This window comes from Saimiri boliviensis, chromosome 19, assembly GCF_048565385.1.
Source record: "Saimiri boliviensis isolate mSaiBol1 chromosome 19, mSaiBol1.pri, whole genome shotgun sequence".
In the NCBI taxonomy this organism is placed as follows: Eukaryota; Metazoa; Chordata; class Mammalia; order Primates; family Cebidae; genus Saimiri; species Saimiri boliviensis.
In genome coordinates this window covers 41,917,538-41,939,567 of record NC_133467.1, presented here as the reverse complement: position 1 = coordinate 41,939,567, position 22,030 = coordinate 41,917,538, and the positions used below count along the sequence as shown (strand labels likewise).

Here is a 22,030-nt window from a genome sequence, read left to right as displayed (position 1 = left end):
ATGCCCAAAGCCACCCCCACCCCTGCCTTATGCCCCCCTACCTTGGGCATCCCCAGACCCCTGGGCTGCTTCCCACACATGCCCACACTCTGCCACATGGGAGCCAGATGGGGGTATTCTGTCAAGTGTGTGGCACAGTCACTGGCCATCTTTGGGGAGCATTGTTTTTAGGTCAGGTCTCTGTCACTGTGGGTGGGGCTGGGGAGGGGTGGTGGGGTGTCCTGGGTGAATCTCTCCCTCAGCTCCTGTGGCTGCTGTAAGAAATGAGTGCTAGTTTTATGGATTCAAACAACACACATTGATTCTCTCACAGGTCTGGAGGGCAGATGTGTGCATTGAGGATTGAGGGGCTAAAATCACAGTGCCAGCCGGGCTGGGCTCCTTCTGGAGGCTCTGGGGACAGTCTGTTTCCAGGACCTCTCCATCTCCTCAAGAACACTCACCTTTCTTAGCTCACGGCCCCTTCCTCCAACTTCAAAGCCAACTGCATATCAAACCTCTCTCCTGCTCCTCCTCTATTCCCCACTCTCTCTCCCTCCATCCCCACTTCTTTTTTTTCACTCTGATCCTCCTGCCTCCCTCCTTATCTTAGAAAGATCCCACCTTGGACCATCCAGATAACCCAGGATAATCTTCCACCTCGGGCTCCTTAACATCCTCACTTCTACAAAGTCTCTGTGGCCACACAACACAGCACATGGAAAGTTTCCAGGACGAGGACGTGGTTGTCCCTAGGGGGTCTAATGGAGCGAAACACCGCTCCTTCCCCCCATCCCTCTCCCTTTCTCTGTGTCCTGGCCAGTCCAGTCTGAACCACTCCTAGGGACCTTCCCAGCCTCACCCGTCCCTCCCTGACCCTGGTCTACTGTGGCCTCTTCTCAGAACTGTGAGTTTTGCATTTCTTCCCATAAGCCCCCTGAGGTTAAATGTCCTCTAGGCCCAATAGCTATTGGAGGAAGATCCTATTATGATCCTCACTCTACCATGGAGACACCATGGTCCAGAGACGTTGAATGAATGCCCCAGGCCTCAGCAGGGACTCAGACCTGGCCTACCCCACTCTATATCTCAGCTCTGGACCCTAGGTGCCCAACTGCCCTCAGCCCACCTAGCCAGGCCCAATCTCTTAATCCAGCTTCCTCTGTGGAAAGCACAGCCCAATGGACCCAGCGCCACATTTAGGGACCCATGGTCCACGTTATTGGACCGACAAGGGATGGAAGAAAACAATGACCATAGGTCAGAGTGGGTCCTCTATGTCAAACATCAAGGGCAGGCTAGATGGAGGAGGAGCTGGGAAAGGGTCCCCTCTTTCTGGAAACCCCACCCCAGTTCTGGTTCTGAGAGGTGAGGTTCACTCCAGGGCTTACCATACCCTCATCATCAGAAGCCTCAGTCCCTGGCAAGAAGCCTGCCCAGCCCAATCCCAGTATCTCCAGGATAAAGTCCAAAGGCCAACCCCAAATACAAGACGATTCCACACCTTCTGCTTCCAAGTCCAGCCACATTCCCCATCGCCCCTCCCCATGCACACCTCCTGTTCCAACGGAACTGAACCAAGGGGCTTTCATCCCCAAAGGGCCGCAGAGGCCCCAGCTGCACACCTTTGCTCGTGCTAGTCCCTCTTTCTGGCATGCCATTCCCTCCACCCATTCACCTAACAGAGCCTGCAGTCCACAAGGCCCAAGTCAGCCCCTCCCTGTGACCTTGCCTGACCCTGTCCCAGGCTCCCTTGGAGGCTGATAAAAGCAGCTTCTCATCACCTCCAGGGATTGGTATGCTTTACTCTAACGCCCTCGGCTGGGCTGACCTCTATGAAAAGAAGACCCCTCTGCACATCCTTAGACCCAGACATCACAGGACAAGCTGGATGCCAGGGAGTCCAGCCAGATCTCCACGGAAAGGCTCTGCTCTGAAGCAGGAGGCAGACTGAGGGGAAAAAGTTCCTAAAGCAACTCAGGGAAGCCCTCCCGTACGGGAGCCCCAAAGAGGCTGCAAAAATGCCAGCTCAGGCAGCCAAATGGCCATTTGCCACAGCCTTCTGAGACCCAGAAGCCAAGTGACGATCGCTTGGATTCGGCAGTGACTGGTGGAGGTGGCAGCTGGTGAACCAATACTTCCCAACCCCCGTCCGGCAAGCAGCTGTGCCCCAGCCCTCCTGATGTGAGTGACATGCCTGTCTCCCGCACCATCAAATCAATCCAAATCTTTGCAAGGTGACACAGGGTATAGACGTCTTTGAAAAGCTCATTGACTGATTCAAATGTATAGTAAGGACTGAAAACTACTGTGCTGTGTAAATACATTTCCTATGGCTTGTTTTTAGCCCTTTTGTATCCAGCAATGTCTCCATACCTTTCCCATGGGATACGGGAGCCAGAACAGACAGGAACAGGTGTGGGGTGTCCTGGGACACTGAGGGTGGAATACAGCTCCGCCCTCAGGGGGACCCATTTCTGTGACTGTTTAGGGCACTCACCTGTGGCTCAGCCCATCTGTGGAGGCAAATCACACCCGAGAACCCCAGAGACTCAAAAGAAAGCACAAGATCAGCAAATACCTGCCAGGGTGGGCCCTGGAGTTGCAGCCCCAGGGAAAGCCGCCACTGCACCGTCAGCTCCCTTCAGCCCCGTCTCAAGCCCCAGCAGGATGAGGTTTCTAAGCTCAGAGCTCTGCACAAATGGTGGACTGGATTTCAGAGGAGTTATTAATAGACCTACAGTCACCTAGAGAGTTACGGGACCAGGGCCACAGAGTAATTCCTGGGAGGGCAGCCAGGATGAAAGCAGGACAGAGAGGAAACACAGGGAGAGAGCCCCAGGACCACATCAAATATAGAGAGAACCGGGGAGCAAAGGCAGCCCTGATGTGTTGCCCCACAGCCCCTGCACGCCTGTGTGCCTTGAGAATTCAGAATGAGGAGCTCACTCTTGCCCTGTACTTGGTTTGGGGCTCTGGCAGGCTGACCTACTTCCTGCCCCAGCCTCACCCGATCTCCCCACTCTTTGCCACCTACTTGGGCAAGCTGATCTCTCTCTGGTTTTCTGAGTACTCAGTGGCCCTGAGTTAACTCCTCTGCATGCTTTATTTATGTGATTAAAAAGGGAAGCAGTTCTCACTAGCCCCATTTTTCAGATTAGAAAACAGGCACAGGGATGTTCTACAATGTGCTCACAATCAGCAGGCTGCAAATGGTAGCTGCACTTTAAATGTAGGTCTATCCGTGCTTCTAACATTGAGCTAACTACACCATTGTCACTCTGTGCCTGGTGTCTGCTGACCCTGTCTCTGTCTTCTGATTAAAATGTTTCTCCCTAGCAGCCTCTCCAGGAAGCTGCGCAAAGCCTTTAATGATAACCCACCAGTTCTCCCACAGACCCTCAGTGGGACCTGGAACCTTCCAGCCTGAACCTTAGTCTCCAAGAGTCACAGTGAACCTGAGCTTAGGATGCCCTGGTGCTGAAACAGCTGCAGTGACCACAGGCTTAGGGAATTCGACCAGTCAGTAACATTAGCATTTCTGGAAGACTGTCTAAAGAGTAACAGGAATAAACAAGTCCAGCCTGCAAAGACTGGAAAAAATACCCACTTATTCAATTTCCAGGCATGAACACAGGCCCAAAAGCATTAAGAACATTCAGGGAAATATGACCTCACTAAGCAATAAATAAGTCACCAGTGACTAACTCAGGAGAGATAAAGATGTAAAACTCGTCGCACAGGAAGTAAAAATAACTGTTTTGAGGAAACTCAATAAAACTAAAAAAATACACAAGTAATTCAGAAATTTATCAAAGAAACTTAACAAGGAGATTGAAATAATCTGAAAAGACCACAGAAACCTCAAAGCTGAAAAATAGAATGGATGAACGGAAAAATTCATGAGAAGACCTCAACAGCAGAACGGATCAAACAGAGGAAATAATCAGTGAGCTGACAGGCCATTTGAAATACACAACAGGAGAAAAAAGAAAAGAATAAAAGAATAAAAAAAGCATAGAAGATCTCTGGGATTGCACGAGAAAAGCGAAGGTAAGAGTCGTTGGTCCTCAAGAGAAAGAAAAGAAATAGTCAAAAGCAAATAGATCGTAACAGAAAGCTTTTCAATTCAAAAGAAATATAAAAATATCCACGTACATAAAGACCAAAGATCATCAAGTAGACTCAAGCCAAATCAGACTAGGCTAAGGCATAAATAATCCAACTCCAAATGTCAAGGACAGAAAGGATACCATAAATAGCAGGATAAGTGAATCACACAACATACAGAAGGCCTTCCACCTATCAGGAAACAGCGCTCTCAGCAAAAATTTAACACACGGAGGGCCTCCCTCACATGGGGAAAGTGGAATGACATATTCAGAATGCTTAAGAAAAACAATACCAATGAAAAAAAAAACCACACCCAACAGGTAGATCTTTCAAAAATAAAAGAGAGGTAAGTACTTTCCCAGAGAAATAAAAGCTTAGGAAATGTATCACTACCAAACTTGTTTTACAAGAAATGCTACAGGGAGTTCATCAGTCTGAAAGAAAATAATGCAAACATATAATAAGAAAACATCTGAATGTATAAATTTTATTAATAAAAGTATATATATAAATAAATTTCAAATAATATTGTAGTTGTGGGGAATGGGCAACCTATATCTCTAATAAGAAGGGTAAAATACAAAATTACTAAAATAATAATAATCCAACAATTTTTAAAGAGATAGGCAATATAAAAAGATATCGAGGCCGGGCGCGGTGGCTCAGGCCTGTAATCCCAGCACTTTGGGAGGCCGAGGTGGGTGGATCATAAGGTCAAGAGATCGAGACCATCCTGGTCAACATGGTGAAACCCCGTCTCTACTAAAAATACAAAAAAAATCAGCTGGGCATGGTGGCGCGTGCCTGTAATCCCAGCTACTCAGGAGGCTGAGTCAGGAGAATTGCCTGAACCCAGAAGGCGGAGGTTGCGGTGAGCCGAGATCGCGCCATTGCACTCCAGCCTGGGTAACAAGAGCGAAACTCCGTCTCAAAAAAAAAAAAAGATATCGAAAGATATCCAAATGTCAAAGTGTGTGTGTGTGTGTGTGTGTGTGTGTGTGTGTGTGTGTTGTGGGGATAGAGTTACAGGGGTAAATATTTTTAGTTTCTTTTTTTTATTTCGATTTGTTCTTTGCCATCAAAGTTAAACTAAAATAGCTTGTTACAATTATGTTCTTTAGCTTCATGATAACCAGAAAACAAACATCAAGAATAGACACCCTAAAAATAAAAAGGAAGGAATTAAAACACCTTACCAGAGAAAATTGCCAAACTACAAATAAAGACAGAAAGGAATTGAAAGAGGAGAAAAGAAAGGGAGAAAGAGAGCGAAGACAAAGAGAGGGAGGAAGAGAGAGAGACCGAACGATAAAAGAGTGACAAAACGGTCATACGACAGGGAAAAGATGACAGTCGTGTATTTTTGCCTGTTAATGATGACTCTGAATATAAATGAATTAAATTCTTCAATTAAGGCAGAGTGGCTGAATGGATTAAAAGACAAGACTTAAAAACATGCATAGACTGAAAACGAAGGGATGATAAGATAACCCACAGAAGTGGAAACAAAACAGCAGAAGTAGCTATACTTATATCAGATAAAACAGATCTAAGTCAAACAAATAAAGAAAGAAAGATAATTATATAATGAGAAAGAAGTCAACACTGCAGTATAACAATCATAAGTGCATATGCAACCAATACTCAAGCACCTAAATATAGCAGCAAATATTAACAGGTCTTAAAGGAGAGTCTGTTAACAATACAATAATAAAGTACTTCAACACTACAGTATAATCAACACTCCACTATCGTCAGTGGACAGATCATCCAGACCAAAAAAAAAAAAAAAAAAAAAATCAGTTAAACTGTACTCTGTATGGAATGAACGTAACAGACATTTACACAGCTTTCCACCCAACAGCTGCACAATGCACGTTCTACTAAGTAGCACATGGATGATTCTCCAGGATAGACTGTGTTCAGCCAAGAAACAAGTAACAACACATTTTTAAAAACTGAAATCATAACAAGTATCTTTTCTGACCACAGTGGAATAGTACTATAAATTACTAACAGGAAGAACTTTGAAAACTATAAAAATAAATGGAGGTTAAAATACACGCCCATGAACAAAAAATAAGTAAATAAAAAAATAAAAAGGAAATTAAAATTTTATGGAAACAATAGAAACACAACATAAGAAAGTCTGGGAGATGAAGCAAAAACAGCTGCAAGAGAAAAAGTGTATAGCATAAATGCCTACATCAGAAAAGTAGAAAGATCCCAAATAGCCAACCTGATGATGATGATGATACGCTTCAAATAATCAGAAAAACAAACAAAACAAATGCTAAAATTATTAGAAATAAAGTATGATGATTAGAGAAGAAATTTTAAAAACAGAAATGAAAAAAATATAAACAAAAAGTCAGTGGACCAAGGAGCTCAGGTTTTTTGTTTCTTTTTTTAATAAAAATCAAAATTGACAAACTTTAGACTAAGAAAAACAGAAAGAAAATGGAGGTAAGAAAGGAGACATTGCAGTTGATAATACAGAAATAAAAAGGAGACATTGCAGTTGATAATACAGAAATAAAAACAAATTGAAAAATCTAGGACAAATGAATAAACTTCTTGGCACATAACAAATTCCCAACATAGAATGATAAATAAATAAATAAATAAAAACCCTTGAACTGGCCAATAATGAGTAATGCAATTAAAGCAGTAATACAAAGTCTCCCAACAATGAAAAAGACAAGAATCATGGTTTTACTGTTGAAGTCTACCAATCATTTTTAAAAGAGTAAGTATAAATTTTACTCAAAATATTCCCCCCACCAAAATGAAGAGAAATTAATACTTTCAAACTTGTTCTAACTTGTTCTATGAGGCCGCCATTACCCTTGAAAAACAAAACAAAACAACAACAAAAAACCCACAGATCAGGACATAACAAAAAAAAAAAAACAAAAACAAAAAAAACAAACTCAAGCAACAATACCTGATGAACACAAATCCAAAAATATTCTCAACAAAACACTTGAAAATTGCATTTGACAACACAATAAAAAGATCATCTGCCATGATTCATCCAAAGAATGTGAAGATGAATCAATAAACACAAATAAGTGTGACACATCATTTTCGGCAAATAAATAACAAAAACCATATAATCATATCAGTAGATGATGAAAAAAATAATACTCAACATTCCTTCATGATGAAAACTCAACACAATGAGTACATAAGGAACATAGCTCAGCTCAATCAGGGCCAAATATGACAAACGCACAGTGAACATCATTATCAGTGGGAAAAACTTAAAATTTCTTTCTCTATGATCTGGAACAAGTGTGGCTACTTTTCCTACCCTTATTTACTGGAAGTCCTACCTAGAGCAATTAGGCAGGAGAATGCAATAAAAGGCATCCAAACTGGAAAAAAGGAAGTTAAAATGTCTCCGTTTGCAGGAGACATGATCTTGTATATCTAGAGAGAGAACACTGTAAGATCCTACAAAAAACTTACTAGAAATAATACATTTAGTAAAGGTGCAGGATATAATATCAATATACAAAAATGAGTAACATATCCATAGGCCAACAGTGAAACTCCTCAGGAAAATTAAGAAAGCTATTTCAAAACAGTAGCTAAAAAAAGAATACCTAAAGATAAACTTAACCAAAAGGGCAAAAGATAAATATATATGAAATGAAAACTACAAAACCTCAATGAAGGATAGTAAAGCAGACACAAGTAAATGGAAAGATATCCCATGTCCTTGTACTAGAAAGAATATTAACGAAATATTTGTATCACCCAACATGATCTACAGTATCAATGCAATCTACATTAAATTACAAATGGAAATCAAATAAAATAAAAATCATAAAATTTTTAATGGAAATGCAAAATACCTCAGATAGATAAAAGAATCTTGAACAAAAAGGAAAAAGCTGGAGACATCACACTATCTGATTTCAAAATATGCCACAAATCTATAGCAACGCAAACCACATGTAAGTGGGAAAAAATGTGGAGGGGTGTGAGGAGAGCAGACAGACATAGACAAATGACAGATCAAACAGGATAGAAAATTCAGAGATAAATTCATGCAGTTAACAGTCAACTCATTTTTGGCCAAAGGTACTAAGAACACACATTCTGTAAGGACAATCACTTGAATAAACTGTGCTGGGAAAGCCCAACACCGACATGATAAAAAATACGTCTAGACTGTTATCTTACCACATACAAAAATCAACTCAAAATAAAAATTTAAATGTATGACCTGAAACTATGAAATTACTAGAGAAGAAAACACAGGAAAAATGGTTCCTGAAATTGATTACGATAAGGAATTTTCAAATAGACATCAAAAACACCAGAAACAAAAGCAGAAATAGACAAACGGATGAACCTCAAAGCTTCTGCAAAACAGAGAAAGCAATAAATAGAACGAGGAAACAATCCAGAGAATGGAAGAAAGTATTTGCCAACCATGCATCAGACAAGGGGTTAATACACAAAATACATGAAGAATTCAAACTAGTCAAAAGCAAAAATACAACTAATCTGATTTAAAAAGCAGAAAAAAAATCCACCCGAAACCTTTGTCCCCACCGTGATCTCCCCACCTTCCCGTGCCGACCTCCTCCGGCTTTCTCCCTCTCGCCATCCTTGTTTTTTCATCTTCACCAAATCTTCACCACCACTTTTTTCCACCGTATTTTCACAAAGTCTTCTCTGCTCTCCCACTCACCACCATTTTATCCATCCATTTGCCCAAAAACTTTTCTCACCGTTTTCCTCCACCCTCCTTTTTCCCTCCTCCTGGCCGTAGTATTTTTCCCTCCAACTCTAATCACCGTTTTCCTCCTCCACCTCCCCAAAAACATGTTCCATTGTCTTTCCCCAAAGCCTTCTCCCCGCTCCTGCTGCTCACCACCTTTCTCCCTTCATCTACCCAAGAACATTTCCCCATCGTCCTTTCACAAAGCCTTCTCCCCAGAGCAACCCAGACGAACCTGGAAAACATTACGTTAAAGGTAATGAACTAGGCCCAGGAAGACACACACTGCACGATACCACTCCTGTGAAATCTTAAGACGTTTATCTTAAGTAGAAAGCAAAATATTGGTAACTAGAGTCTGAGAGATGGGAGGGGGAATGGGGATTGGTTAGGGACACAAAGTTATCCTGACATAAAAGGACTAAATCCGAGTGTTCTCCTCCTCAGCCTGGTGACTGGAGTTAACAATACTATATTTTTCAGAAGAGTAAGAAGGGAGAATTTTGAATGTTCTCTCCACACAAAAATGATACCTGTATGAGAGAACAGAGATCCTAAGTACCCTGATTTGATCACTGATCCATCTATATGCAAGAAAATGTACCCCTAATTACGGACCTTTATGTTGTGAAAAAAAGTTAACAGAAACAAATACATATTGCTAAAAATCACAGGGAACCACAAAAGCAATGAATGTCTAAAGGAATCCTCAGAAATACAATCAAAGTGAGGACCCACCATCCTCAATACCAAATTACACCGCCAAGTGGGACTACCAAACCCGGAAAGTTTTTGCACAGCAAAGAAAACTACTTTCCAAATTAAAAAAAAAAAAAAAAAAAGAAAAAAAAAGAAATCCGATAGATTAGGCAAGCCTTTCAGGCAATCATGCAATTCATGAGGAGCTGTCATCTAACCTGTACACAAAAACCACTACAAAGTAGCAAAAGAATCCAATGTAGAACCTGAACAGACAATTCTGCAGACAGAAAATCGAACAGATAAGAGATAAGGTCCTCAAAACGAACTATTCATTAGAAAACTATAATTCAGGCCGGGCGCGGTGGTTCACGCCTGTAATCCCAGCACTTTGGGAGGCCGAGGCGGGTGGATCACGAGGTCAAGAGATCGAGACCATCCTGGTCAACATGGTGAAACCCCGTCTCTACTAAAAATACAAAACATTAGCTGGGCATGGTGGCGCGTGCCTGTAATCCCAGCTACTCAGGAGGCTGAGGCAGGAGAATTGCCTGAGCCCAGGAGGCGGAGGTTGCGGTGAGCCGAGATCGCGCCATTGCACTCCAGCCTGGGTAACAAGAGCGAAACTCCGTCTCAAAAAAAAAAAAAAAGAAAACTATAATTCAAAACCACACGCAGACAATCTCACAGTTATTGAATATTCCTGGAAAGTTTTAAAAAAAAAACAAAACAGAGGGGCCAGGCACGGTGGCTCAGGCCTGTAATCCCAGCACTTTGGGAGGCCTAGTTGGGTGGATCACCTGAGGTCAGGAGTCTGAAACCCACCTGACCAATATGGTGAAACCCCATCTCTACTAAAAATTCAAAAATGAGCCTGGTGCCGTCGTCGTGGGCAGCTGGAGTCCCAGCTACTCAGGAGGCTGAGACAGGAGGAGAGTTTGAACCCAGGAGGTGGAGGGCGCAGCGCGCCGGGACTGTGCCACTGCACTCCAGCCTGGGCGACAGGGCGAGGCTCAGTCTCCAAAAAAAAAAGAAAAGAAAAAAAAATGCGGGTGTAGTTTTAGGAAAGGCGGAATTCACACACTGTACGTGGAAATGAAAACGAGGGCACCCCAGCTCAGAGGCCCGTGGGGCTCAGAGGACCCGGTTCCGGGCTGCGCCGCGGGCTCGGGGCCTGGCTCCCGGGTGCCGGACGCGGGCGGGACAGAGGCGCAGCCGTCCCCGCAGGGCTGGAGACGCTGCCACGGCCAGGACCCCACGACCGCCCCCACACGGGCGCCTGGGGCCCAGGTGCCCACAAAGGAGTCAGGGCTGGAAAGCAGGGAGCGGCAGAGAAAGGGCAGGGAGGCCTGGAGGGTCCCCGCTGGGGCCCAAGTCCCCGCCACTTACTGCAGGACCGGCCTCCGCCTCCGCCATCGATGGACGCCACCACCGCTTCTCCGGAGCAGCTCGCCTTCGCCGCGCCGCTCTTCCCGCTCCCCGCTACCGGTCCGCGGCTCCTGGGCCGCCACCCCGCCGCCGCTCCCGCTGCCTGAGACCGCCTTCCATTTCCGGGACGGCGGCAGCGCGTTTCCGCTCAGACACGTGGGACGGCGGCTCCGCCCTGCGCGCCTCGGTGAACGTGCGCGAGGGCACCTGGGCGGGGCAGAGCCCTGAGTCTCCCACAGGGAAGCAGCGCGCTGTGTCTACACGGGACGGGGACGCCCAGAGCCGCACGGGCCCTGCTGCGATCCCAAAGACCAGCGCCCGTCTGCGCAGTTCCCACCTGGCGCCCTGAGGCGAGAACACGTTCCTCGGTAGCACGGAAGCCCCAGGAACTCCAAGAGGGGACGGAGGACTGAGGGCGGCAGGAGAAAAAACGGGGACGATCTTCAGAGAGCGCGAGAACCCCTACGCTGCAGGCCACAGCAACCCCGGTACAAAGCAGAAAGGGAGGACCCTGGCTGGTCACGGGAAGCCAGACACTCGCACCTTAGATTTCTGGAAACAACGACACTCTCCGTGTCAATCCCCAGCGGTTACCACTAGAAGAACAAAGCACAAAACCGTGAGACAAACAACCACTAACTATCCGCATTTCTATTTTTAGATACCTCGAAAGGCCAGGGGAAAGCGCGAACGCAGTCCCCCACTACCACAAATTATGCAGTCGAGTTTCCCACATTTGGGGAAATCGCAGGGGTCAGCACATCCGCAGTGCAATGGATAAGCCTCGCCCTGGGAAAACCACCTTCGTGATCATGGTATCTCCCCTGCCAGGTAAGTATGAGAACACGTGCCTCCGCCCCGACAAGGCCTCACGCGCCTCACCCTTTACACGCACGGTCACTTGCCGCGGGCGCCGCACCCCCGGCCCTCCGAGCCCGGACACACAGCTGGGACCCTCGGGGCCGACCCGCGGTCCCGGACTCGCTCCCACGCGGGGAACTCCCACGGCGGGAAGCAGCGGGTGGCCGAGCAGCAGCCCCTGCGCCGCCTCATCTGCATAGAGGCCGCCCCTCCGTGACGTCATCGTCAGCGCCTTCCCAGGCCCGCCCGCTCCTCCGCCACTCAGCCGAGCGACCGCGGCCGGAGCCGGCGGGGAAGTGACGTCGGCCTCTCCCTCCCCCCGCCCCGTCTGTTCTCTCCCAGGGAGGCGGGGCCGCACCGTCCGTGACCGAGCGCGCTGTCGGCGGCCGGCGGAGCCTGCGCGCCCTTCTTCAAATAATGGCTTCTGATTCGCAGCCTGGAACGTGTAGGATCGCAGTGTAAACCGGTTCCCTCACATCCTTGCCCTTGTGATCTGGCAGTCCCCTTGAAATCGGAGGCCCTTCGGTATCAGAGGGAAACCGTGTTTATGAAGCTGCAGGGGCGGCTCGGATGCCTGCACACCCGCCGTCCGGGTCAGAATCGCAGCCTCGCCTGTCTTGGAATGCTGCGGTCCTCCCAGGAATGCAAACCAGTGATCACGGTTTTATCGCTGGTAATGTTGTAAACACAGTTGTCCAGTTTCATGAATCTTGGTTTTTTTCCTCCAAATTCAGTATTGTAGAAAAATATGCTGCCCCAGAAGAGACAATGGGACACTCTCACGCGTGGCGCTGGACAACGTCACCTGCTGCACAGCCTTCTCCAGGCCTCAGTGCTGACCTCATGTTCGTATTTTATATTCTGCAAAGACAAAACCAAAATACTCCACATTTGACACAAATACCTGGGATACACCTTATGTGAGGTGTTTAACAAACGCCTGGGTCATCGTGCCGTATATTGAATTATAACGCAGGCAGCACTGTGAACTAAGCCAAGGTGGAATGCCCAAGTCAAAGACCGTTTGAATATTTACAAGTAGATTTGAGACAGGAATAGTACAGAGTGGTCACAGGATAACAAATTCTACGCAGCAGATTTACATGACTTGAGACTGTGGGCTAAGACGTTGCAAAACCAGGGTGTAGACCAAGCTGGCTGAGACTGACTGGACCCATGTGGTCCCTGGATTTGATGTAGGTTTCACCTAGGACCTCACTATATGCTCATTAGCATACGAAATCACACCCACTAGTGCCAGGACAGTTCGGAGACCACCAATATTTCATATAAAAATGGGTGGCATCACAGCCAAGACGTCTCCACCTTTACCCAGGAATTTTCAAGAGTATTTCACTCCTTGGTTGAAGAAACCATCAAGATGAAACCCCAGATCCCATTGTTCTCTCTCTGGGGTTGGCCCAAACTCCCCTTTCTTGAGTGTGTGCTTTTTGCTTTGCAATAAATCTCTTCTTTATTTGCTGACTCATCTTTTACTTCCTTCTTGAGATGGTGTCAAGAGCCTGGACACCACGGGTGGGGTCGAGATCCCACCAGCGTTCGGGGACCTCCCCCAGCCCACCAGTATCGGATTCTGTTCCATTGCTCAAATCACAAAACATTGAGTGGTGAGTTCTCTGGAGACCATAAAGCACAGATTCTGTGGCATGGTAGCCAGTTAGGCCACTGGAAGGCATGGCAAAATATTGAAAATGAGGGATTAGGCCGGGCGCGGTGGCTCAAGCCTGTAATCCCAGCACTTTGGGAGGCCGAGGCGGGTGGATCACGAGGTCGAGAGATCGAGACCATCCTGGTCAACATGGTGAAACCCCGTCTCTACTAAAAATACAAAATAATTAGCTGGGCATGGTGGCACGTGCCTGTAATTCCAGCTACTCAGGAGGCTGAGGCAGGAGAATTGCCTGAACCCAGGAGGCGGAGGTTGCGGTGAGCCGAGATCGTGCCATTGCACTCCAGCCTGGGTAACAAGCGCGAAACTCCGTCTCAAAAAAAAAAAAAAAAAGAAAGAAAATGAGGGATTAGGTGGCAGTGTAGCAATGGCTGAATACTAAATACTTGATCCAGGCCCATTCCCTGGATACTGACAGGGAGACGCACTGTCCAGGCAGTAGCGGAGAAATATTCTCTGGGTATCTGACCAGGCTTTGCGGAAAGAACTGGCACCATCCTGCAGATATGACCACCTGAAGGGGTTCTTCCTGCCCACTGTACAAACAAAATCAATTCATGGAGATCATGGGATTGCAGTAAAGAGTTTAATTGACACAGGCCAGCCACGACATGTGGGAGACAGAGTTACTACTCAAATCAATCTTACTGAAGGCTGAGAGGTAAGGGGTCTTTCAAAAATAGTTTGGTGGGGAGGGAGCCGGGGTTTGGGTGGTGCTGACTGTTGGGGATGAAATCTCAGGGCTGTGGAAAATGGCCCTCTTGCACTGAGTCAGCTTCTGGGTGGGGCCTGCGGGACCAGTTGATTTTCGGGCCAAATGGTGACATCTGGTAGTCAGAAATGCAAAAGCCTGAAAAGATATCTCAAGAGGCCAATCTTAGGTTCTACAACAGTGATGTTCTTCCCAGTGGTAATTGGGGTAGCCCAAATCTTGTGACCTCTGGAAAAACGGCTAGCAATGATCTAACGAGGCACACATCTTAGGAGAATTCAGGCCCCTTTCATCCTCCTAACTTGGTGGCCTTTCATTAATTTCACAGGGGTACTTTCATTTTGGGGAAGTTATCATTTAAACCAATCTTTTTGGCCATTCCCAACCTTTTTGCCATCAGGGACTGGTTTCATGGAAGACAATTTTTCTACAGAAGGGGGTGGGCGACGGTTTCCAGATAAAAATGTCCACCTCACGTCATCAGGCATTAGTTAGATGAGACAGGAATGGCACAGGGTGGTCACAGGATTAGTCAGAGTCTCATAAGGAGCGTAGAACCTGGATCCCTCACATGCACAGTTCTCAATAGGGTCTGAGCTCCTATAAGAATCTGATGCCAATGCTGACCAGACAAGAGGCAGAGCTCAGGTAGGAACGCTTGAAGCCTGCAGCTCACCACCTGCTGTTTGGCTGGGTTCCTAACAGTCCCAGGGACTGTACCTGTCTGTGGCCCTAGGGGCTGGGGATGCCTGATTTAAACTATAAACCTGAATTTTTCCAACAATAGCTGGGGAGCAATTGCACAGGAATGAGTGAAGCCAGCTAGCCTGTGAGGCTGGAACCAAGATGGAGTCAGCCACGTCAGATTTCTCTTATTGTCATAATTTTGCAAAGTAGTTTCAGAGGGACTACACTGGACGCCTATTAGAAACCTGAGGCAGATTTTAATGTATGTACTAGAGTAGGCAAGAGAGAGCAGCAGAGAACTGAGCTCAACTCTTTTTCAATTGGCCATTTAAGTTTAGTAGTAAAAGACTGGTTAATGATAGCAATGCATCGTAAAAGCTTCAGAAGGAAAGGAGAATGTTTTGTGGACCACTTTGATTTTCTTTTTTGCGTGTGGCAGTTTTAAGTCATTCTTTTTTTTTTTTTTTTTTTTTTTTTTTTTTTGAGACAGAGTTTCCCTCTTGTTACCCAGGCTGGAGTGCCATGGCGCGATCTCGGCTCACCGCAACCTCCGCCTCCTGGGTTCAGGCAATTCTCCTGCCTCAGCCTCCTGAGTGGCTGGGATTACAGGCACACGCCACCATGCCCAGCTAATTTTTTTTTAGTATTTTTAGTAGAGACGGGGTTTCACTATGTTGACCAGGACGGTCTCGATCTCTCGACCTCGTGATCCACCCGCCTCGGCCTCCCAAAGTGCTGGGATTACAGGCTTGAGCCACCGCGCCCAGCCTAAGTCATTCGTTTTTAAAATCAGTACTTTTTAATGAAACAACTTGACCAAAAATTTGTCACAGAATTTCAAGACCCATCTAAAAAGTTTAATAAGAAAAAAAGAAGAAAAGATGAAGCTTTATAGCCAACCAGCAAGATATTAAAGTCAGTGGATCGAAAACTACTAAGAGGAACTTGATTAGCTGTCACAGGTGGTTGGGAAGACGCTTGCTAAACTCAGCTCGACAGGATTCTTTTCTAAAACTGGACTTGGCAGGCCAGGAACGAACAGAGAAAGGGGCTCAGAGGAAACAGATTGAGGTTTGGTCAAAGACCGTGTCCTTGTCAGCTCTATACTCAAGCTTCTGCAAATGAATGAAGACCAACAAAATGAAAAAAAAAAAAAAAAAGCAAAGGCTACATATTCTGAGCGTGCTGTATCTAAGAGTCAGCCACTGTTACTTGCGTTTTGGCAGAGACTTGAAGGCACCCGGAAGAGTGGGAAAGCTTTTGAAAAAGAAAGGCTTCAGGTATGCTGGGATTGGGGGCTGCCAGCATGGCGAGGCTGTAGATAGATGAAGAAAATAAAACTGTTTTACCCCAGAATATATTTCTTTGGCATATTTCAAAGTGGCTGTCAAGAGAGCCAGCAAACAGAAGTAATCCTGTAAACTGTGTGTGTGTGTGTGTGTGTGTGTGTGTGTGTGTGTGTGACGGAGTGTCGCTCTTGTTGCCCAGGCTGGAGTGCAATGGTGCCATCTCGGCTCACTGCAACCTCCGCCTCCCGGGTTCAAGTGATTCTCCTGCCTCAGCCTCCTGAGTAGCTGGGATTACAGGCATGTGCCACCATGCCCAGCTAATTTTGTATTTTTAGTAGAGACAGCGCTCCTCTGTGTTGGGCAGGCTCCTCTGAAACTCCCGACCTCAGGTGACCCGCCCACCTCGGCCTCCCAAAGTGCCGGGATGACAGGCGTGAGCCACTGCTCCCAGCGAAAATTCTTTTGTAGGGGGAATTTACACCTGCAGAGAATCTGCATTCATCCAGCCTTGTCTTGTCAGGATTGAGAAGTAAAAATAAGCTTGAAGCCCTACGACCAGACTCCCTCTTGGCTGACAGGACCGCAGAGAAACCTTGAAAACTGAGTTTCTGGCTGTGACAGGATCAGAGGTGGCACAGCACACATGCCCCCTTAAACCCTCCTCTCTAACTGCCATTATGAGGCAGGAGAACAGCAGAGGGAATTGGAGGTTGGATAAAAGGCAGAATGAGTAAAATCAGAAACAAGCAAGGTGAAGGGGCATGTGGGCAAGAAGCAAGCTAAGAGGCAGAAGTCGAGCAGCCAAAACAAAAAGATTTAAAAAGCAAGCAAGGCCGGGCGCAGCGGCTCACACCTGTGATCCCAGCACTTTGGGAAACGGAGGTAGGCAAATTCCCTGAGGTCAGGAGTTCAAGACCAGCCTGGCCAACATGGTGAAACCTCATGTCTACTAAAAACACAAAAATAATTAGCCGGGTGTAGTGGTACGTGCCTGTACTCCCAGCTACTCAGGAAGCTGAGACAGGAGAATTGTTTGAACCTGGGAGGAGGAAGTTGCCATGAGCCAAGATAGCATCACTGTGCTCCAGGTGCTCCAGACAGGGTGACAGAGCAAGATTCTGTCTCAAGAGAAAAAAAAAAAAAAAAAAAAAAAAGCAAAGACCGCATGGCTGGCAAGATCCAAACCAGTATAGGGGCAGCTCCTCAGAGCGAGCCATGCACATTAGAGAGAAAAGGTGTCCTTAACAGGACCCCATAAAGCCCATACATATGGACTGCACACATGCATGGACTTAAAATTATGGGATGGACGCAACATGCACGCGCACAAGGGCCAAAGTAACTAAGCAATCTCCCTAGCAAGCGAAAGGTAAACACTGGCTGAAGATTAGCCGTCCTTCACATGCACACGAATGTTCATTGCAGCACTGTTTACAACAGCGAAGACCTGGAACCAACCCAAACGCCCATCGATGATAGACTGGACAGGGAAAACCTGGTACATATACACCATGGAATATTACACAGCCATCAAAAATGATGAGTTCGTGTCCTTTATAGGGACATGGATGAACCTGGAAACCATCATTCTCAGCAAACTGACACAGGAACAGAAAATCAAACACTGCATGTTCTCACTCATAGGCAGGTGTTGACCAATGAGAACACATGGACACGGGGAGGGGAGCATCACACACTGGGGTCCGTTGGGGGGAAATGGGGGAAGGATGGGGGGATGGGGAGGTGGGGAGAGATAGCATGGGGAGAAATGACAGACATAGGTGAGGGGAAGGAAGGCAGCAAACCACACTGCCATGTGTGTACCTATGCAACAATCTTGCATGTTCTTCACATGTACCCCCAAACCTAAAATGCAATAAAAAAATTTAAAAAATAAAAAAAAATAAGGATTAGCCGTCCTTGTGAAGAAAAGGAAAACAACATACATAAAAAGACCCAGTGTAGACACCAAACTAACACTGCCGTCATCTCCCCGAGAGCATTCCTGTGCGTAATAAACTTTGCTTTGCTGCTTTGTGTGTGTCATGTACAGTTCGTTGTTTGGGACACCAAGAACCTGGAACTGCACTTCACCATCTGGTAACAATTAGGCTTGTTTCTCCCAAGGGTTAACAAAGCCACCCTTCGGAAAGCCCTGCTTCGCCACTGTTACCAGCTAACGGCCCGAGGCTTTCCCTCCCTTTTGGTTTTTGATAAAACAAGCAACCAGCATTCCCTCCTGATCAGAGGCCACCGACCTAGGAATGAATCCGCCCAGCCTACAGAGGATGTCCAGTGAGGGTTTTCATGTCCTCTGCTTCAGCTTTTGACGTCAGAAGGCCACCAACGCCACTCAGATGTTTGCTCATGCCACCGTTTTATGAACATGGGTCCCATGGAGAGGCACGCAGCTTAATTGCACATCTGCACATTTTTCCTTTTATAGACATTTATATTGTAATATTATCTGGTACTGCTCCCGTGATATATTTGCAGCATGTACTCAGATTAGAAGCATTATATAAACTCTATAATGGATCATTGGCCACCCAGTTCTCTACACTACAGAAATGTCAAATCCAGGCACATCCTAGGGATACTACTGGCCTCCTATTGTTAAAAAATGAAGAACTACAGGCACATAAATTACTCGTTTAAGCGAATAACGGACTAAATTAGAATTTTATCGCACCAGAAGTGGGTTCCTAGCTCTCTGTTTCAGGATTTCGGAGTCGCACAGGTGTAAACCTGGCACTTCAAAGATATCTGGTTAGGAATCTGGTCGGGGAGGTGGGCTGGGCTTTGACTCGGATCAGTCATAAATTAGTGGCTTAGGACTTCGGGAAGATAAAATCGTCTCCACTTATCTAGTGATTGACAATTCGTGAATGCTTTAAAAGTTCCACACTAGCGTCCCTGGGTGGGCTCGAACCACCAACCTTTCGGTTAACAGCCGAACGCGCTAACCGATTGCGCCACAGAGACAGACGCCGCGTCCCTGCTGGGCACTCCAGGTAGGGCGCGCTCACTCGACCTCCCCCGTCCGGTCCGTCCTCGCCGCCCGCCGGCAGGACGACTGGGCCAGGCCTTGGAAAACCGGAGAGGCCGGAGCGGTCACGCTGGACACCCGCGCGTTGGGAGACTCTGGAGCGAGGACAGACGAACGGCCTTCGCCCACCCCGCCCCTCGCCTGTTTCAGAAGCCCCCGGAATCTCCCTGGTGCGACCCCGCCTGAGCCCCCCGGGGGCCCAAGGGAAGCTGAGCGCCCGGCGGGCTCCCGGGATGGCGCTTCCCGTTCTTTGCGCCGCCTTCGCCCAGTGAGGGGGCCTGTGCCCACCCTGCCCAGGCGCTTTCGGGGCCGCTGCGGAGCTTCCGCTGCCGTCTTCGGATCCTGTGCCCCGGACGGGGGCCCCGCCAGGGCAGGGATGGGGTGAGGGTCGCTCGTGGGTCCCCTGGCGGGGAGCAGGGTCCTGCACTCAGCAGGGCGCACGGCTGGGACTTGTCCAATGAATGCATCGTCGCCTTCAGCTTTTAGTCCTCTCAAGAGCCCTAGAATGGAAATCAAGAGGGCTTTTTCCACGGGGAAGTTATTTTCTCAAAGGGTTTATTGACGTTGGTTTCTCGGCGCCCCGCGGGCGGCAACGGGCAGGGCCTCCAGGGCACCTCGTGCGCGGTGGCGCCGGGGCGCAGCTGGCCCGCGGTGGGTCGGCGCGGGACGGCGGGAGCCGGGGAGGAAAAGCAAAAGCAGAAACAGAAGCCGGGGAGCGGTGGACCAGGCACCCCGACCTCCTGAAAGGCTCCTGCGGAGGCACAGGCGGGACCTTCTGGAAGTGAGAATGGGTTTTGTGGGGATTTTGTTTTTGTTTTGTTTTAATTGTAGCAGAACGAGGAAATGCAGAGAGAACCTGAAAGAACCCCAAACGCGAGGACCTATTGCTCCCCAAGAATAAGATCTTCCAGAAGAACAGGCCGAAAACTAGGCGTCTGGGAACCCCGAAATCTTTGGAGGAGCAGCCTCATCATGACCCTCGGCGTTCCTTTTGGCAAAGGACTTGCTTCCATTGTTGGTTCAATTGTCTGTTAAATAAAGAAAACCCTTTTCGTATGTCTTTAAGATGACGCTGGTTCTGTTCCTTTCGGATCACAGACAATGCTGCAGTCACCACTCTGTTCGCTTCTCACTGGCCGCTGCGCGCTTCTCTAGGGGGAGGCCCGGAGAGCAGTGGTGCCAGCAGTGATCACATGGCTCTTACTTCAGTCCGTTTTTTCCCTTTGTTCTTTATTAGCTATAACTCTTTCCTTATTTCAGCGACTGCTTTAGGGTGTCTGGGATATATCTTTAATTCACCAGTCAGCTTTCAAGTGACGTGACACCTCCCTTTCTGGCCTTTATCTTAGTGTTATCGTGTATTTTTATTTTAGTCGTTGTAAGTTTGTAATTCTTGATTATTACTTTTATAAATTACGTCAAATATTTTTTAGAATATTTAAATTCTAATTTAATTTAATCTAATCTGATCTAATCTAATTTAAATAAGAAAACGTGTAGTACGTGCTTTCTAAAAGCCATTTCCAATATTCATTTCTCTGTGTAGGTCCACATTATTATCTGGTATCCTTTTGCTTCTACCCGGAGGACTCTTTTAAGATTTCTTGCAGTGAGGGTTGGTGAACTATTTTCGCTTTTATGTGTTTTCTTATTCTTTCTTTTTTTTTTTTTTTTTTTTTTTTTGAGTCGGAGTCTCACTCTGTCCCCCAGGCTGGAGTGCAACAGTGTGGTCCTGGCTCACTGCAACCTCCGCCTCCTGAATTCAAGAGATTCTCCTGCCTCAGCCTCTGAGTAGCTGAGATTACAAGTGCCCACCACCATGCCTGACCAATCTTTGTGTATTTAGTAGAGAAGGGGTTTCACCATGTTGGCCAGGCTGGTCTTGAACTCCTGACCTCATGATCTGCCTGCCTTAACCTCCCGAAGTGCTGAGATTACAGGTGTGAGCCACCATGCCCAGCTGATAGTTATCATTTAAAGTTATTTCCCTATTAACCATTTTCATTATCTGTGAATTTCAGATTTTCCTAAGTAAGAACCTTAAGGTTACTCAGGGCATGGTGATTCATACCTCATAATGCCAGTACTTTGAGAGGCTGAGGTGGGTGAATCTGTTGAGCCCAGGAATTCAAGATCACCCCTTCAAAACCCTGCCTGAAATACAAAACCAAACCAAAACAAACAACAACAACAAAAACCTTAAAATTAGATAAATGTTTGTTTGTTTCTTTGTTTTGGGCAATAACTCAAGACTTAGCTATTTTCATTAAACAAACAACATTAATTGGCTTATTTATCAAAAATTACACAAACAAAGATAATTCTCTTTTGGGCCACATTCATAGCTTTATAACCCTCATTTCAAATTGACAACTTATACTACATAGCAGAGATAAATATAAAACCACTTGACCAGCAAATTTAAATGAAAAGGTATGTTATCAATTCTGAAGCCATTTCTAATTCTGTTTTACCAATCATTTTAAAACGAGTTTATTTACTAAAGATTTACTTACATCACATGAACTTGTGAAAAAGCATGTCTTCAAGTCTATCTTTCTGATAGTGTATTTCATTTGTGTTTTTTTGCCCTTTAAGTCAATTAAATCAAGTTTTAAAATATATTTTTAGTAGTGAAACATATATACGATACATAATTATATAATGTATTAGACATGCTGATAGGAGTAGCTCTCATACATTCATAAGAACTCTTCTTTTCCCTCCTATTTTAGACTTCCAATTTTTTGATCACCTGCTTCGTTGCTCTAGGCAGCTGTCAGCT

General features: G+C 46.5%; 2 long non-coding RNA genes and 2 other non-coding genes across 4 annotated transcripts; 2 read left to right on the top strand and 2 right to left on the bottom strand.

The window, feature by feature from the left end:
- Nucleotides 1-11,632: 11,632 nt before the first annotated feature.
- Nucleotides 11,633-11,796, bottom strand: LOC120360271 (U1 spliceosomal RNA). The gene has a single exon (XR_005576841.2). It is a non-coding gene; the product is annotated as a U1 spliceosomal RNA (small nuclear RNA).
- LOC141582143 (uncharacterized) lies at nt 11,726-13,303 on the top strand. Its single transcript, XR_012514983.1, has 2 exons — nt 11,726-11,788; nt 12,161-13,303. It is a non-coding gene; the product is annotated as an uncharacterized LOC141582143 (long non-coding RNA).
- A 5,804-nt stretch (nt 13,304-19,107) lies between these two features.
- On the bottom strand, nt 19,108-19,181 carry TRNAN-GUU (transfer RNA asparagine (anticodon GUU)). The gene has a single exon. It is a non-coding gene; the product is annotated as a tRNA-Asn (tRNA).
- Nucleotides 19,182-19,188: 7 nt separating this feature from the next.
- On the top strand, nt 19,189-20,310 carry LOC141582164 (uncharacterized). Its single transcript, XR_012515002.1, has 2 exons — nt 19,189-19,415; nt 20,077-20,310. It is a non-coding gene; the product is annotated as an uncharacterized LOC141582164 (long non-coding RNA).
- Nucleotides 20,311-22,030: the final 1,720 nt, after the last annotated feature.